Source organism: Mustelus asterias, chromosome 5, assembly GCF_964213995.1.
Source record: "Mustelus asterias chromosome 5, sMusAst1.hap1.1, whole genome shotgun sequence".
NCBI classification, from domain to species: domain Eukaryota; kingdom Metazoa; phylum Chordata; class Chondrichthyes; order Carcharhiniformes; family Triakidae; genus Mustelus; species Mustelus asterias.
This window is the reverse complement of record NC_135805.1, coordinates 12,288,964-12,307,397: the sequence shown is the minus strand read 5'-3', so window position 1 is coordinate 12,307,397 and position 18,434 is coordinate 12,288,964. Positions and strand designations below refer to the sequence as shown.

Genomic DNA, 18,434 nt, shown 5'->3' with positions numbered 1-18,434 from the left:
AGTCCATGTAAACAACATCCACTGTCCTACCCTCATCAATCATCTTCGTCACTTCCTTGAAAAACTCGATCAAGTTAGTGAGACATGACCTCCCCTTCACAAAACCATGTTGCCTCTCACTAATATGTTCTCTTATTTCCAAGTGGGAGTAAATCCTGTCTCGAAGAATCCTCTCCAATAATTTCCCTACCACTGATGTAAGGCTCACCGGCCTGTAATTACCTGGATTATTCTTGCTACCCTTCTTAAACAAAAGGAACAACATTGGCTATTCTCCAATCCTCTGGGACCTCCCCTGTAGCCAGTGAGGATACAAAGATTTCTCTCAAGGCCCCAGCAATTTCCTCCCTTGTCTCTCTCAGTATTCTGGGGTATATCCCATCAGGCCCCTGGGAACTTGTCTACCTTAATGTTTCTCAAGAACCCCAATACCTCCTCTTTTTTGATCTCAACATGACTCAAACTATCTGTACACCCTTTCCCAGACTCATCATCCACCAAGTCCTTCTCTTTGGTGAATACTGACGCAAAGTACTCATTTAATACCTCGCCCATTTCCTCTGGCTCCATGCATAGATTCCCTCCCTTGTCCTCGAGTGGGCCAACCCTCTCCCTGGCTACCCTCTTGCTCTTTATATATGTATAAAAAGCCTTGGGATTTTCCTTAATCCTGCTGGCCAATGATTTTTCGTGACCCCTTTTAGCCCTCCTTACTCCTTGCTTAAGTTTCTTTCTACTTTGTGTATTCCACACTTGCTTCTGGTGTTCCCAGCCCCTAGCCTTGACAGATGCTTCCTTTTTCTCTTTGACTTGACTCACAATATCTCTCGTTAACCAAGGTTCCCAAAACTTGCCATACTTATCCTTCATCCTTACAGGAATGTGCCGGTCCTGAATCCCTATCAACTTACACCTGAAAGCCTCCCACATGCCAGATGTTGATTTGCCCTGAAACATCTGCCCCCAATCTACATTCTTCAGCCTTTGCCTAATATTGTTGTAATTAGCCTTCCCCCAAGGAACTCAGCTTCTCAAGTCCCGGCAACATCCTTGTGAACCTTCTCTGCACATGTTTCAACCTTATTTACATCCTTCCTGTAACTAGGTGACCAAAACTGTACACAATACTCCAAATTCGGCCTCACCAATGTCTTATATAACCTTACCATAACACTCCAACTTTTATACTCAATACTCTGATTTATAAAGGCCAATGTACCAAAGGCACTCTTTACGACCCTATCCACCTGTGACGTCACTTTTAGGGAACTCTGTACCTGTATTCCCAGATCCCTCTGTTCAACTGCACTCTTCAGAGTCCTACCATTTACCCTGTACGTTCTTCTTTGGTTTGTCCTTCCAAAGTGCAATATCTCACACTTGTCTGCGTTAAATTCCACTTGCCATTTTTCTAGTTGGTCCAAATCCCTCTGCAAGCTTTGAAAACCTTCCTCACTGTCCACTACACCTCCAATCTTTGTATCATCAGTAAATTTGCTGATCCAATTTACCACATTATCATCCAGATCATTGATATAGATGACAAACAACAATGGACCCAACACCGATCCCTGCGGCACACCACTAGTCACAGGCCTCCACTCAGAGAAGCAATCCTCCACAACCACTCTCTGGCTTCTTCCATTGAGCCAGTGTCTAATCCAATTTACTACCTCCCCATGTATACCCAGCGAGTGAACCTTCCTAACTAACCTCCCATGAGGGACCTTGTCAAAGGCCTTGCTGAAATCCAGGTAGACAACATCCACCGCCTTCCCTTCATCCACTTTCCTGGTAACCTCCTCGAAAAACTCTAATAGATTGATCAGACATGACCTACCACGCACAAAGCCATGTTGACTCTCCCTAATAAGTCCCTGTCTATCCAAATATTTGTAGATCCTATCCCTTATCACACCTTCCAATAACTTGCCCACCACCATCGTCAAACTTACTGGCCTATAATTTCCCGGATTTCTTTTGGAACCTTTTTTAAACAACGGAACAACATGAGCCACCCTCCAATCATCCGGCACCTCCCCCGTGAATACTGACATTTTAAATATATCTGCCAGGGCCCCTGCAAGTTCAACACGAGCTTCCCTCAAGGTCCGTGGGAAAACCCTGTCCGGTCCTGGGGATTTATCCACTCTGATTTGCCTCAAGACAGCGAGCACCTCCTCCCCTTTAATCTGTAAAGGTTCCATGGCCTCCCTACCCGTTTGCCCTATTTCCGCAGACTCCATGCCCGTTTCCTCAGTAAATACGGATGCAAAAAAACCATTTAGTATCTCCCCCAGCTCTTTTGGTTCCATACACTGTCTACCACTCTGGTCTTCAAGAGGACCAATTTTATCCCTCACTATCCTTTTGCTCCTAACATACATATAGAAGCTCTTTGGATTTTCCTTCACTCTGTCTGCCAAAGCAACCTCATGTCTTCTTTTAGCCCTCCTGATTTCCCTCTTAAGTAGCTTCTTGCACTTTTTATACTCCTCGAGCATCTGATCTGTTCCTTGCTGCCTGTACATTTCATACAACTCTCTCTTCCTCTTAATCAGTGTTACAATCTCCCTCGAGAACCAAGGTTCCTTATTCCTATTTACTTTGCCTTTAATCCTGACAGGAACATACAAACTCTGCACTCTCAAAATTTCTCCTTTGAAGGCCTCCCACTTTCCATTTACATCCTTACCAGAGAACAGCCTGTGCCAATCCACACTTCCCAGATCCCTTCTCATTTCATCAAATTTGGCCTTTTTCCAGTTCAGAACTTCAACCCGAGGACCAGATCTATCCTTATCCATGATCAGGTTGAAACTAATGGCATTATGATCACTTGATCCAAAGTGTTCCCTCACACTCACATCCATCACCTGCCCTAACTCATTTCCCAATAGGAGATCCAATATCGCATCCTCTCTAGTTGGCACCTCTATATACTGATGTAGAAAATTCTCCTGAACACATTTTACAAACTCTACCCCATCTAAACCTTTAACAGTATGCGAGTCCCAATCTATATGTGGAAAATTAAAATCCACTACTATCACAACTTTGTGTTTCTTGCAGTTGTCAGCTATCTCTCTGCTGATTTGCTCCTCCAATTCTCGCTGACTATTGGGTGGTCTATAATACAACCCCATTAAGGTGGTCATACCTTTCCTGTTTCTCAGCTCCACCCATAGGGCCTCTGTAGACAACCTCCCTAATCTATCCTACCCGAGTACCGCTGTAACATTTTCCCTGACCAACAATGCCACCCCCCCACCTTTTATCCCTCTGCCTCTATCCTGCCTGAAACATTGGAACCCTGGAACATTGAGCTGCCAGTCCTGCCCCTCCTGTAGCCAAGTTTCACTAATGGCTATAATGTCATATTTCCATGTGTCTATCCACGCCTTCAGCTCATCTGCCTTCCCCACAATACTCCTGGCATTGAAATAGACACACCTCAAAAGATTATTTCCACCACACTCAACTCTTCCATTTGTGATTTTGCTTGAACTAACCTGTCTTTTTACCCCTGCTCCACTATCTGCACTGGCACTCTGGTTCCCATCCCCCTGCAAATCTAGTTTAAACGCTCCCCAATAACACTAGCAAATCTCCCACTGTTCCCAAGCTGCTCCCCTACTGAAACGTCGACCACTTGGTCGGGCTCATTCCCCAATTCCAGGTCCAGTACGACCCCCTCCCTAGTTGGACTATCTACACACTGTTTCAAGAAGCCCTCCTGGATGCTCCTTACAAACTATGTCCCATCCACACCCCTAGCACTAAGTGAGTCCCAGTCAATATAGGGGAAGTTAAAATCTCCCACCACAACAACCCTGTTACTTTTACACCTTGCCAAAATCTGCCCACATATCTCTTCCTCTATTGCTCGCTGGCTGTTGGGCGGCCTATAGTAAACCCCAACATTGTGACCCTGCCTAATCCTGAGCTCTACCCATATTGACTCGCTGTATGAGCCCTCCGAGGTGTCCTCCTGCAGTACAGCTGTAATATTCTCCCTAACCAGTAGTGCAACTCCCCCACCCCTTTTACATCCCCCTTCCCCCATCCCGCCTAAAACATGTGTATTCTGGAATGTTAAGCTGCCAATCTCGTCCTTCCCTTAACCAAGTCTCTGTCATGGCAACATCATAGTTCCAACTACTAATCCAAGCTCTAAATTCATCTGCCTTGCCTGTTACACTTCTTGCATTGAAACAAATGCACTTCAGTCCACCAGACCCTCTTTGATTAGCAACCACACCCAGCCTGCACTTCCTCGGAGTCTTATTGGCCCTACTCTCTGGTTCCCCTTCAGTTAATTCACCTTTTTGCTTTGGTTCCCACCCCCCTGCCAAACGAATCTAAATCCTCCCGTGTGACACTAGCAAACCTCCCGGCCAGGATATTTATGACCTTCCAGTCTAGATGCAACCCGTCCTTCTTGTACAGGTCCCACTGGCCCTGGAAGAGACCCCAATGGTCCAGATATCTGAAACCCTCCCTCCTACACCAGCTGTTTAGCCACGCGTTGAGCTGCACTATCTTCCTATTCCTAGCCTCACTGGCACGTGGCACAGGGAATAATCCTGAGATTACAACCCGAGAGGTCCTGCTTTTTAACTGTTCTGCTGCTGCAGAACCTCATCACTCTTCCTGCCTTAGTACCAAAATGTACCACGACCTTTGGCTTTTCACTCTCTCCCTTCAGAATGCTCGACACCACTCCTTGACACCAGATCTTCTGCTTCCCACTTCTTCGTAGATGTTGCTGGGCTGACCTCTCCCAGAATGCACCAGTGAAGTTCCTCAGCAGCCTCTACCGGATGTTCTGGTTTTATCTCCTTCTACTTCAATTGTCTATCTGCTCTTCCTTTAAAAAGATGCAACAGTTTCCTGCAAGTAGTCCCAATGAAAATCACTACACACTTCAAAAATGGAAGTGCATTAACCAAATGAATCCCAATACAGCTCCCATATAGGAACTTCTGCATAAAAGTAAAGCAAGTGATTGCTTTGGCTCTTCGTTAGCACTACCCTAAGGATGCCCAAGAATCTCAATTATTGGCAACACTTGCTATGGACAATGTGCATAGTCTCCATTGGAAGGCCATTGCCATCATCTTCACTTAGGGAACATCAATACATTATCACTGCTTTTGTACCCCTAAAGCCTCCATAATTTACTCAGAACTTTCTCTGAGATTTCCCTGCAATGCAATGCTGACTTCAATACCCTCCCCAACCATTTTTTAACAAATTTTAGAACCTTACTGGCTATTCAGTACATCCAGGCATTGAAAGAGCTATCTGATTAAACCTGTTCCACTTCTTTCCCTTTGTCTTCCTGGAAATTTTTCACCCTTTAAGTATTTATCCAATCTGTAATGCAGTGCATCCAGTGTCTGTCCTCAACGGCCTTCAATTTTATTGCATTCGTTCACGGGATATGGACCTTTGTTGTGGACATTTATTGCTCATCCCTAACGTCCTCAGGTATAGAGACACCTGTAAGGAAGAGAGTTCTATGATTTTGACCTAGTGACAGTGAAAGAATAGTGATATATTTCCAAGGCAGGATGACATGTGGCTTGGAGGTGAACCTCCTCCAGGTGGTTGTATTCCCCTGCATCTGCTGCTCTTGTCCTTCTAGAGGGTAGATGTCATGCGTTTGGAAGATACAGTCCTGGCAGGCTTGTTTAGTTGCTGTTGTGCATCTTGTAAATGGTAAACATGGCTGCCAGTGTGTGTCGGTGATGAAGGGAGTGAATACTGAAGATGGTAGATGGGTGCCAATCACGCGGGCTGCTTTGTCCTGGATAATGTTGGGCTTCTCAAGTGTTGTTGGAGCTGAACTCTTCCAGACATGTGGAGAGTATTCCATTGCACTCCTGATATGTGCCTTGTAGATGGTGGACAGGTTTTGGGGTGGCAGTAGGCGAGTTACTTATCGCAGAATTCCTAGCCTTTGACCTGCTCATATAGCCACAGTATTTATATGACGAGTCCAGTTCAGTCTCTGGCCAATGGTCAATTTCACGCTGATGTGCCATTAGCCAGTTGTTAATGGAATGGGAGTGGGAAATACGTACAATGGAGAACAGTGTGTTGGGCCCCTCTTTTCAATCAGTGATTCGCACTGGCCCCTGCGCTGCTAATGCACATTCTGATCCCAAATCACAAACCAACCGAGCAGTACATCCACTGGTCAATGACTAAACATATCACAAGAATCTGATCTCAGCTAGAGTAGTGCCTCAGTGCTATTGCAGCTCACAAAAGCTGAAAATCAACCAGGACTTTCACACTGTCCCACATCCAGTGAGCCCTGCACTTGCAATAGTAGGATGAAGGAGTCAAGTGTAACTGTGATGCCCTCTGCAGCTGAATGACTTGCTGATGCTCATTGTTAAGGTTTACTCCTGAAGACTGTAAAACCATACTCTAAGAACAAGCAGGAGAGGAAAACACATTTTGAAACGATAGCTGCTTTAAATGCTTCAAGACCAATGGAATTGGGCTTTATATATTTATTAATCAGTTAACACATTGAATTTGATGTTGAAAAGAGTCGAGAGTGAGAGCCATTTCTTTTGTTACAAAGTATCAGGCATAAAATTTTATAGTGAATACTCACTGCAGGAATAAATATCTGCCTTTAGCAACTAACTACTGGATATGGTGCAACACATGTTGGCACACTGCTGGCCACAAATCAAATCAAAGCAATAAAAGGGCTAAAATATGGTTGCAGATCAGCAGCAGTGGGAAAGAAAGCTGAGCTTGAACAGGAAAAGCTAAAGACCCTTTCCAACATTCTCTCAAATAGAAAGCCAATAGAGAAACCAATAGAGAATGACAAAATAAAAGGGAATCTGAAAACTTGCAACTTGAGCTTCTTTCTTATTTAAATTTTTATTCTGAAAATTCAGAATAAAAAATTCAGAATTCAGTGAAACTTTTAAAGCAAATACATATTGATTCATCTACACAAATTGTATAGTGCCCTTCCAAAGATTCCCATATCATCGAGGCATGCCACTTAAAAGAAAATAAGTAATGAATTTACACAACATTATCACTTTATGCTCTGATATAATTCCATTTAACTCACATTTACATTTTAAATTCTATTCAACCTTCATATGTTAAACATAGCAAATCTCAATTGCGTAAAAAGCAAGTTTCAAAATCACAAGCTGTGTACAGTTCCACTTACTGTAGCGTCTTGGGGTTGTACGACAAGGAGTTAAACAGTGGTGCCGAGTTTCCTAGGGTATCTTTCAACCCAGTTTAAATCCCACGGACCCGTTTTTTTTTTTTACAGCTTTGAACTCTGCACACACCCGTGTTCTTATAAACAGAATTGGTCTGCACTTTAACAAACACAGCCCACAGCTTGGAGGCTGACAAACCAGAGCTGCAGTACATTGCCCGAGACCCACCACCCAGTAGAGTAGCTCCCGGCTTACAAGCTTGCATTGCACGGACGATAACTGGCTCCCTGCCACTGGTCCCATCCCATTTACTTCTATTTACATCCCTTTACTGGGAGCTGACAAACCTCTGGCGCGATGAAAGAAATGTTTCTGGCACTTTCAATAAATTAGAAGAATTTGATTTACTTTGCTCTCCTCCAAAGTATATGTGTGAAAGCAAGCAATGTTCAAATAAAAGAAAATGAAGGAAATGTTCATTGTCACTTCAAAAAGAGATAAATTTGCTTTGAGAAATAGCCTCGAGGTTTCAAGCCTGAATATAAAGCTAAATGGCCAGGAAGCTGAGCTTTCACCAACTCGCATCTTCAGCGCGATCACCCTGGAAATCAAGCAATCATCAGGCTTTTGAAAACCTCAACACCATTATCTAGCACATCAGCGCACAAGCTTTTTCTGCGGCTGCCTCTTTACTTGGGAGTTGGGCCTCAATGCCACATCTTCAAAACAAAAATAAAACCAACCCTGACAGAAAAATATCTGCAAATTCACAGCTATACTCAAAATCCTGAAAACAATCATCGTAACCAGTCTGGTGGCACAGTGGTTAGCACTGCTGCCTCACAGCACCAGGGACCTGGGTTCAATTTCCGGCCCTGTGTGGAATCTGCACATTCTCCCCATGTCTGCGTGGGTTTCCTCCGGGTGCTCCGGTTTCCTCCCACAGTCCAAAGATAAGCTGGTTAGGAGCATTGGCCATGATAAATTCTCCCTCAGTGTACCCGAACAGACGCCGGATTGTGGCGACTAGGGGATTTTCACAGCAATGTCATTGCAGTGTTAATATAAGCCTACTTGTGACTAAGAAATAAACTTTACTTTAACGGAAAGTCTGCAATCTCTAAATGTTTCCATCGTCACTTCAATAGAAGATTCCAAGTGAAGGAAAGGGGAGGTGAGGGAGTGGTTAAATGAGTGAGGTGAGTGAGCAAGTCAGGTGAGCGAGTAAAAGAGAAAGTGGGGGTGGGGTCGGTGGGGCGACACTCGCCAAGTGACCCCAACCAGCTTTCATTTCCTCCTCTGCCTCCCTTTGTGATCGTCCTGTTAAATATTTACCCTTCCCAGATTACTAAAATAGGATGAAATGAGGTTCTTTGTCAGTGGGGCCATTTGCACAAGTCTGGGACCAAGTAAAATTCTCCTGCCTTCACTGGATGAAGACTGCAGCCAGGATCTACAACAGGACAGAACGCCTTCTCAGCCTTCTGGGAAACAACAAACTTCTCCAGGAGGAAAACAATTCTGTTTTCCTCAACCATTCAGCTTCTCTGCTGGAAAACTGCAGCTTAATGCTGTTATTTTTCATCAGGGAGGGATAGGACAGGGGGAAATAAGAGGATAGAATTAGGTCAACTTTTACAGATAGATTTCTTTGTACAAAATTGCTGAAATTACACTTGGGTGCTCCATTCAGCTGATTTGATAAAGAGACAGTCCAGATCATATTGCAGTTACCCAGATAGATCATTTTATGCAACACCTGTTTGCTCTTCTGCATTCAGATATAATAGTTCCTTAAGCTCTTCACACACAGCGCTAATACCTTGTTTACACAGCAGCTGCTGGATCCTTCCTTTGGCTTTGCTGTGAATTGCAATGCAATGTGCAAACATGTAGCACACCATCACTCCTGCTTGATTGTGGGAACTGAACTCAGTCAAACTGAGCTGCATACAAAAAGGAATACATTCATACTTACAGCCCACCCACCCACCTCCCCACTCCCTAAACAACTAATATACTGTTCAGATAGATAGCATTAATCTTTACCCTGCAAACATACATATCCTTTAAAGTCATGTTAAAGAGAGGAAATAAATAAATATTTTATCTTAAAAGATATAAAAGCCAAGCTTACTGGATGACTCAGTAGGTAAATGCACCACCACCTCTTGGGTAATACTCAGCCCTGTAGACCAAGATCATCCTACCTTCCTTCATTAACCTGTGCTGAACCAGCTATTTAAATTCTAAACTGGTACAGTGATGGAGAAGCAACAGCTGGAACATAGAAACCGAGAAGTTCCCTTATCACATTTGGTTAACAATTTTAATTGCTCGCACATCCATTGTTGTTTATGAAAGAGATCCAAACTTCTACCATTCTTCCGATGTAGAATTCTTTCCTAATTTCACTCCTGAAAGGTCTGGCTCTGATCTTTATATCCTCTAGTCCTAGGATCCTCAATCGGCAGAATTCGTTTTTCTTTATCAACCGTGTCAGATTCATTTCATATCTTGAAAATGTCAATCAAACAACTATTTAACCTTCTAAATTCCAGGGAGTACAACTCTAGTTTGTGTAATCTCTCCTCTTAATTTAATCCTTGGGGTTCAAATATCATTCTGATAAATCTACACTGAATTCCCTCCAATATACAATAAATCGTGGGTGTATAAGTCGCTGTGGCATATAAGACAATCCCATTTTTATAGCCCCAAAAATCATGTCTTTGCATAAACTCCGTGTGTAGGTTGACATCTTTTTCAGCCACAACATGCCAATTCCATTAGCAGTCAGCCTCAATCGTTCTTCTCACAAGAGGAGGTACCAGCTTTTTACTTCCTGGCACCTTGTAACTGGGAGTAAGGGGTCTGACAGGCAATCTGGCCTGTGCTTGGAAGGAGCTCAAGAGTTTAAGGCAAGCCCACTCTTTGCATCAAGAGCAGATAACATTTCAAAATGGCAACCAATCACACCCACTCAGATGCACCAGGATTGGTCAGGAGGCGATGACAATTTACTTTTACCTGAGTCGGAGCACCCGACACCATTCAGATTATTCTCTGGAATATCTGTGGAACATACTCAGCTCAAGCTACCTCTTTCTATGGATCCCACTTCCACCAGTATTGACCATTTTCTCTGAACCCCTCCCTTTACTCTCAGTAATGATCTTAAATTGATCACCAGCCAATGGAACTAGATTTTCATCAACACACTAACATTGAACACTTCTCTCATATCTCCTCTTAGTTCTACTAAAAGCTGCTGCAATTTCCTGTTTTCAAGTGAGAGAGACGTACTGCTTGGAAAAATGTTGCTGAACATGTGGGATCTGACCTACTGTTAAGACTGCTTGGAGTAGTTAGGGTGAATGGCTGTGGAAATGGAATCCTTTGTATGTTTTAAAAAGGTGAATTAACATTTGAAAAAGTAAAAAAACAGAAAAGGTAGAAGGAATGGTGAGAGAACAGGAGTATGGATAGCTCAGGATGGGCTGACTGAACTCGTGTTCGAAAATGTTATACTTTTAGAAGTGCTTTTAAAGGTCTTAAGCTGACAGAAAAGATAAAGAAACTAAACAGACAGTGAATGGAAGAAAATGTAAAACTGCGTTGGCTGCAGATTTAATTCTCCAGTGTGAACAGAGTTCCAGCAGCAGGTTCGTATTTTGGTTAGCATTTCCTGATGAATTAGTTGAAGTTTGGGAAGCATAATACATCTCCCTGCCACAACGAGAGCCCGATTCCAAACAAGCTCCGTCAGGATTGTGATGGAATACTCACCACTTGCCTGCAAGGCAACAGCTGCGATACTCAGGAAGCACAACATCATCTGTATAACAAAACACTGTTTGATCGGCACCCATGTCCACCCCCTCCATCACTGACATCTTGTGGCTGCTGTATGTTCTGTCTACAGATGCACTAAACCAACTCGGTAAAGTTATTTTAACAATACCTCCCTCCTACAACCTACATCTGCAGGAAATACAAAAACAGCAATGTCGTTGGCAACACCGTCACCTCCAAGTCACACATTGGCCTGATGTCAATATTATGGAAGCCTCTACTTAACACTGTGACGGGAGAACCATCACTACAAGCACTTCAAGTAGAATGCCCACCGTCGCTTTCCCAAAGTACCAAGGAATGGGAATAATTGTAGCCTTGCCAACATGATACATTTGCAAAGAATGGAAATATACTAATCTTCTTGTGCAACTCATTTGAAAGTTTTCTGACACTCTAGTGTACACAGGAAGCAGCAGCAACTCCACAGAAAGCAAATTAACACATTATCCCTGTTTTAAAGTTAATTTATTATTCACAAGTAGGCTTACATTACCACTACAATGAAGTTACTGTGAAAATCCCCGAGTTGCCACACTCCGGCGCCTGTTCGGGTACACTGAGGGAGAATTTAGCACGGCCAATGCAGTTAACCAGCACGTCTTTCAGACTGAGGGAGGAAACCGGAGCACCCGGAGGAAACCCACGCAGACACGGGGGAGAATGTGCAGACTCCACACAGACAGTGACCCAAGCCAGGAATTGAACCCGGGTCCCTGGCGCTGTGAGGCAGCAGTGCTAACCACTGTGCCTGTACCTGGAAACAGGAATTTAATATTTCTCTCAAGATCATCTACTTTTAATGCTATGTCAATGCATCAACTTATTTTATATTACTAATCCCATCAACCTCAACTCAAAATTTTAGAAGCATAATTTTAAGTAGAAATAAAAATAAAACATTTGGTTCAAAAAGTGCTGATCAGGGAGTGGAACAGTGATATCAGGCTGAGGTTATAAAACCAGTCACACTGCAGGACAGGGAGATGAGTGAGAAGTTTTATCAGGTTTGATATCCTGGGAAGGAAGGAGTTAAGACTTGGATATTATCTCAACGCAGCAAGGATGTAGTGAAGAGAAAGAGCATGTACAGGCTGGTTATTTGCAGTATAACAACAATTACTCACTGCTATGTTTGTATTCTCTTGAACGTAGAAGATGGTGAGGTGATTTAATTAAGATTTTTTTAAATTACAAAGGGATTCAATAAGGTAGATACAGGGAAATTATTTCCTCTAATGGGAGAAAACCAGAAAGAGGCCATAGCCTTAAAATATATACTGCACAGTGAAATCAAGGTGCATTCTTTCCACACAAGGAGTCGTGGAAATCTGGAGCGTTCCCCCCTGTGAATACTCGGTCAATTTGAATTTAAGAATGAAATTAATAATATTTTTGTTGGGAAAGGACGTTTAGCATATGAAGCACATAAATAGAATGGATATAAATCAACCGTATAAATGTACATTATGAAGGCTGTAGAAACCATGATCTAATGGGATGGCAGAACAGGCTCCGGAATGTTAATAACCCCATTCTGAAAACAAATGCAATTCCAACTGTCAAAAGGGAATTGGAAAAATTCCTGCAAGGGAATTCTTTCAGGGAATTGGGATGAAAGTGGATGCTGAAACTAATCAGATCGTTGTTTGAAAGGTCGATGCAGGTTTGAACGACAAATGGTGTCCTGCTGTATTGCATGATTCTATGCTGCTCGTATTACACAGCTCCTCTGGGGAGACCTGCTTAGTCATATAGCAGCTGCATGGAGACTACATTACAAACTGGTGGCTGACATAAACTAAAGCAAGTTCCACTAGCAACATAAAGATGATACGAGTGAAACAAGTGGCGTTTGTTCCCCCGTAAACTATAGCCTCAAAGATTCTCTTCATAATTGATATTTGTTGAAACAGGTTAACATCATGTTTTCAAGTATGCACACGATTCGACCTGCACAATAGTGTTAGTACAGAGTCCGTACAGTGCAGAAGGAGGCTACGCAGCCCATCGAGCTTGCACCGACTCTCCAAAACAGCATCCTACCCAGACTCTCCCTTCCAACCCATCGCTATAACCTCACGCATTTACCTTGGTAATCTACCTAGCCTACACATCTTTCGAGTGTGGGAGGAAACTGGACCACCCAGGAAACTCACGCAGACACGGAAACGTGCAAACTCCACACAGTCACCCAAGGGTGGAGATGAATCTGGGTTCCTCCCTGGCACTGTGAGGCAGCAGGGCTAACCAATGTGCCACCATAAAATCAGATTACGTGACTTCTCAATGGCAGCTCAAGTTTGGAGGTTGACATTGTATAGCAAAAAGAACCTTGTTTTCAAATCACTCCATGGCTTAGCCGCCTTGTATCTCGGCACCCTCCAACAGAATCACACAATCATAGAGTGCAGAAGAGGCCATTCAGCCCATTGAGTCTGCACCAACATGTGAGAACTACCTAATCAATTCTATTCATCAACACTTGGTCCATTGTCTTGAATGTTATGATGTGCCAAGTGCTCATCCGGATACTTTTTAAAGGATGTGAGGCAACCTACCTCTACCACCCTCCCAGGCAGCGCATTCCAGCCCCTCACCTTGAACCTATGGCCCCTCGTGACTGAGCCTTCAACTAAGGGGAACAGCTGCTCCTTCCTTATCCACTCTCTCAATGTCCCTCAATCTTGAACACCTCCATCAGGTCGCCCCTCAGCCTTCTCTGCTCCAACAAAAACAATCCAAGCCTATCCGACCTCTCTTCATAACTTAAATGTTCCATCCCAGGCAACACCCTGGTGAATCTCCTCTGCACCCCTTCCACTGCAATCACATCCTTTTGATAATGTGGCGACCACACCTGCACACAGTACTCTCGCTGTGGCCTCACCAAAGTTCTATAAAACCTCAACATGACTTCCCTTCTTTTGTATGCCTTTTTCACCACCGCACTAACATGCCCTTCCGCCTTCAGAGATCTATGGTCAAACACGCCAAGATCCCTTTGTTCCACAGAACTTCTTAGAGACCTACCATTCATTGAATACTTCCTTGTCATCCTATTCCTTCCAAAGTGTATCACCTCACACATTTCAGGGTTAAATTCCATCTACCACTTATCTGCCCATTTGACCATCACTACAACACTAAGTTGCAGTTGGGACAAACTCAGGATGAATGACATATGTAGCTTAGTGCATGAGATCACTGCTGCTGCTAAAGCCTAATATTATTATATTCGCATCATTTCTGGACGTATTTGCCAATGAATCATGCTTGTATTTGCTGCTATGGGACTGAGTACAAAACAGCAGCCTAGAGACCACAAGTATTGTTAAAAACAAAAGCTGCTGATAGTTAATGAACACAATCAAAACTACAAACCACATGCTCCTTGCATTACTTTACAATATCTGTGTAGCTCCAGCAGTTAAGAATGGGAATTTTGCTATTGTCTGTTGAATAGTTTGACAGACATCAACAAATCTTTTTACATAAAGCCTGATAAAATCACTCCGAGCTAAAGTCATGAAGTTAGGATGACTAACTTCCTGTGAAAAATAGTTAAACAATGGCTCCTAAAAACACTTTAATTGCAGTTATTCACAACCACGGATAGGTTTCCTGTTGCCAAGTGTTATATATTTAACCGGTTGCATGATCGATGTAAGAGTTCATCAGATGATTTGATGATGATGTCATTAGGGTACTGCATAAGCTGCTGTTTTAGTTTAATTTTCTACTCTGTACAGGCAGAAGCTCCAGGAATAAATCTGTTGCTGTCAGTTTGAATGCGTGTGTGTTAAAACACATACTTTCTTTGTATTTTAAACGGAACCCCTAACATAGTTTGGAAATTATAAAAAGAAAGTTTCCGCCAAGTCAGGATTTTGTTTCATCGAGGACATCTCGAAAAGATCCTAAGCAGAAAAATAAACATTGCGGTTCCTCACACTTTGAATATTAGAAGGTTGGGAAGAAGCAACAACAGGATTAAAGATTGAAGTGCCAGTGCCGGGAAGAAAAGTAAGAAAGAAACTCTTTATGCGGTTTTAAAAGAGGGGGCTTTCTCTGATCAGAGAAGGGTGAGATTCCAGACAGTGTCTGGGATATTTAAAAAGGGGATGCTTTGGTGTATGGCTGGTGTTGTTTAAAAAAAGATACATCAAGTCAATGGTCTCCAGGGTGAAAAGGAGAGTACTAGGAAAACAGTAAACTCAAAAAAAAATTAAATCTCAAGTTGCTAGTACCTGCAAGAAACACAGTAGGTCAAATAGAATCCATGGGTCCTCTCAATAACGAAAATGAATCATGGAGTTTCTACGTAAACCATTTTCAGTACTTTGTACAAACGAATAAAATTGCAAACAAGCTACACGTATCAGCTTTTCTCAGTACAAGAGGAAGTAAAACCTTCAATTTGCTCCTGTGCGTGGTACATCCAGCAAAACCAGGAAACAAAACACAAGATAACTTGACAAAGATCCTTGAAGAGCAGTACTCTCCAAAGCCATTGATCATTGAATGATTCAGGTGCTACCAAAGAAATCAAGCGGAAGGCAAAAGCAGTTTGTGGCAACCTTAAAAAGACTGGCACAACATTGTGAGTTTGGTGAGTCCTTAGAAGATGCTCTCTGAGATCGTCTAATTTGCGATCTCCAAAATGAGGCTATCCAAAGAGCATTGCTTACTGAATGTGCTTTGACTTTAAAGACAGCAGGGGAAATGGCAGTGTCAATGGAACTGGCTGCTCAAGAGGCTTCACAATTTGGTGCAGGAATGAAAATCCACAAGTTTGGAACTACCCATAAGAAGTCAAAATAGCAACAAGCATATCACAGATGTGCCAAAATAGGACAGTCAGTGAGTAAATATTGGAGCAAGGACAGTCAATGCAAGAAATGTGGCAAAATGGGTCACACTGTAAAATCTTGTTGGGCTAGACCAGCTTCCCTCGAGAAGAATATTCAGAGCAAGAATCTGGGTACCTTCAAGAAGAACAAGTTGCATTCTACAAAAAGAATTTACAACATGGAAGAAAAGAATTATGATTGTGAAGAAGAGAATGTCCAAAAATATGAAGAAGAGCTTCAACTGAAAGTCTGATCCATACAGGGTGAAATCACATAGATTCTGAGTGATGCCCAAGGCCTAAAACCAGCTGATGTGATTTTAAGGACACACATGAAAGAGATTGTGCTGTTAAAGGTTACATCATTGTCCGCTCAACTCTATGTTGACAAACAGCAGAGTTTCCTCACCGTGTGGCTCGTGGTAATTTTCCAGCTCTATTTGGGAAATCATGGTTAGAGAAGATAAAGTTTAACTAGAGTGCAGTCAACAGATTGGACGATGTCAAAACAGATCTGTAGCAACTTCAGGATAAATGCAAAAGTTTTTTTGGAAGAGACACTTGGCTCAATGAACGGAGGTCAACTGAAACTCAAGATAAAGCCTAATAGTCAACCAAAAAGTCTCAAAGCAAAAGTGGTGCTGAATGCAATTCGTCCCAAAGTCGAAGAAGGATTAGTACAACTTGTTAACATTATTGTGTTACAGTCGGTTACAAAGAATGACTGGGCTACCCCCATCGTATTCGTCATGAAACCAGATGATTCAGTTTGTGTTAATTTTAAAACAATCATAAATCCAGTGTTGATCAATATCCACTTCCTTTAATTAAAGATTTGTTTGCTGGGTTATTAGGAGGGCAGAAATTCAGCAAGATTGGCCTTTCACAAACACCGTTACAGATGAATATAGCTATTGAATCTCAACGATTGCTTACCACTGTTACTCATAAAGATCTTTTTTGTCATAAATGATTGCCCCATTCCGAAGATTGATAGATCAGATTTGAAGGGGTCTCTCTGGTGTACAATGTTACCTGGATGATGTTCCAATTATTAGGTCCAGTGAACAAGAGCACGTGAAGAATTTAGAAGAAACATGGCACGTCTTCAAGCACATAGTCCACGTATCAAGAAAGAAAACTATGACTTTTTCCAGACGTCAGTCCAGTATTTCAATCACATTATTGATAGTAAAGGCCTACATAAAGCACCTAAAAAGATGAACGATATTTTAGAAGCATCACGCACAATTGAGGTCCTTTCTAAAATTAGTAAATTATTATGGTTAAATTTGTTCCTAACTTAGCTATGTTATTGATGCCATTGCATAATTCAGTGCGTGTGAAACAGTCATGGGACTGGACAACAGAATGGGAGAATGTCAAAGATTATTTACAGAATCTGAAGTACTGATTCCTTTTAATCGGAAGCTACCATTGCTGTTGTATCTGACGCTTCACCTCATGGAACAGGGGCAGTGGTTTCACATTATGCCTTCGGGAGAACGACCAAAAGCTTTTGTTTCTTGTACTTGGCCTCGTGCTGAATCCGGCTGTACTCAGCTGGAAAAAGCAGCGACGAGTAAACTTTTCGGCATATGAAAATTTTATTGTTATTTATATGGTCGTCATTTTACATTACTGACTGATCATTGGCCCTTAACCACTATTTTGGGGCTGTATAAAGGCATACTGTCGTTAGCTGCTAGCCGATTGCAAAGATCATCACTGATCTCATCTGCACACTCCTACAATCATAGAAATCATAGAAACCCTACAAAAGAGGCCATTCGGCCCATCGAATCTGCACCGACCACAATCCCACCCAGGCCCTATCCCCATATCCCTACATATTTACCCACTAATCCCTCTAACCTACACATCTCAGGACACTAAGGGAAATTTTTAGTCTGGCCAATCAACCTAACCCGCACATCTTCGGACTGTGGGAGGAAACCGGAGCACCCGGAGGAAACCCACGCAGACACGAGGAGAATGTGCAAACTCCACACAGACAGTGACCCGAGTCAGGAATCGAACCCAGATCCCTGGAGTTGTGAAGCAGCAGTGCTAACCACTGTGCTATCATGCCACCCCAATATACAATATACAATATAAAGTATCATCAATCAGAATGCCATGCTACTGCTGATGCTTTATCAAGTTTACCGTTACCTATTGAACAGATGCCACCAACTAGTTTAATTAATATTCTTTATTTTTCAGAGACATACCAGAAATTATCCTGTGATGGGAAAGGTGGTGGATTTGGTATTGAAAGGAACGTTAGCTGGGACGCAATGTTCCATCCTGACTTGAAACAATGAATGGGGTTCTCCCAAAAACATTCTAAGTGCTGAATTTGTGTATAAACTGGAGTAAATCCCGCTGTTTTTTTCAGTGGGATTTTCAAAATGAATCTCCCACACACTGTGCACTGCTTAGTGCCCTAAAAATCAGTGGGCGGAGCCTATTCCCGCTGGAGAGACCAGCAGTGTAGTGCTGAGCAGGAC

General features: G+C 42.6%; 1 protein-coding gene across 8 annotated transcripts in view; it reads right to left on the bottom strand.

The window, feature by feature from the left end:
- disp1 (dispatched homolog 1 (Drosophila)) overlaps nucleotides 1–18,434 on the bottom strand; it is a 390,670-nt gene that overhangs the window by 208,624 nt on the left and 163,612 nt on the right. Inside the window, exon 1 of one of the 8 annotated variants that reach the window (XM_078212190.1) lies at nucleotides 7,217–7,334. The exons of the other annotated variants lie outside the window; for them this stretch is intronic. The gene's annotated coding sequence lies outside the window, so the exon portion shown is untranslated. Of the gene's footprint in view, nucleotides 1–7,216; nucleotides 7,335–18,434 lie in introns of those variants that run through there. 8 annotated transcript variants of the gene reach the window in all.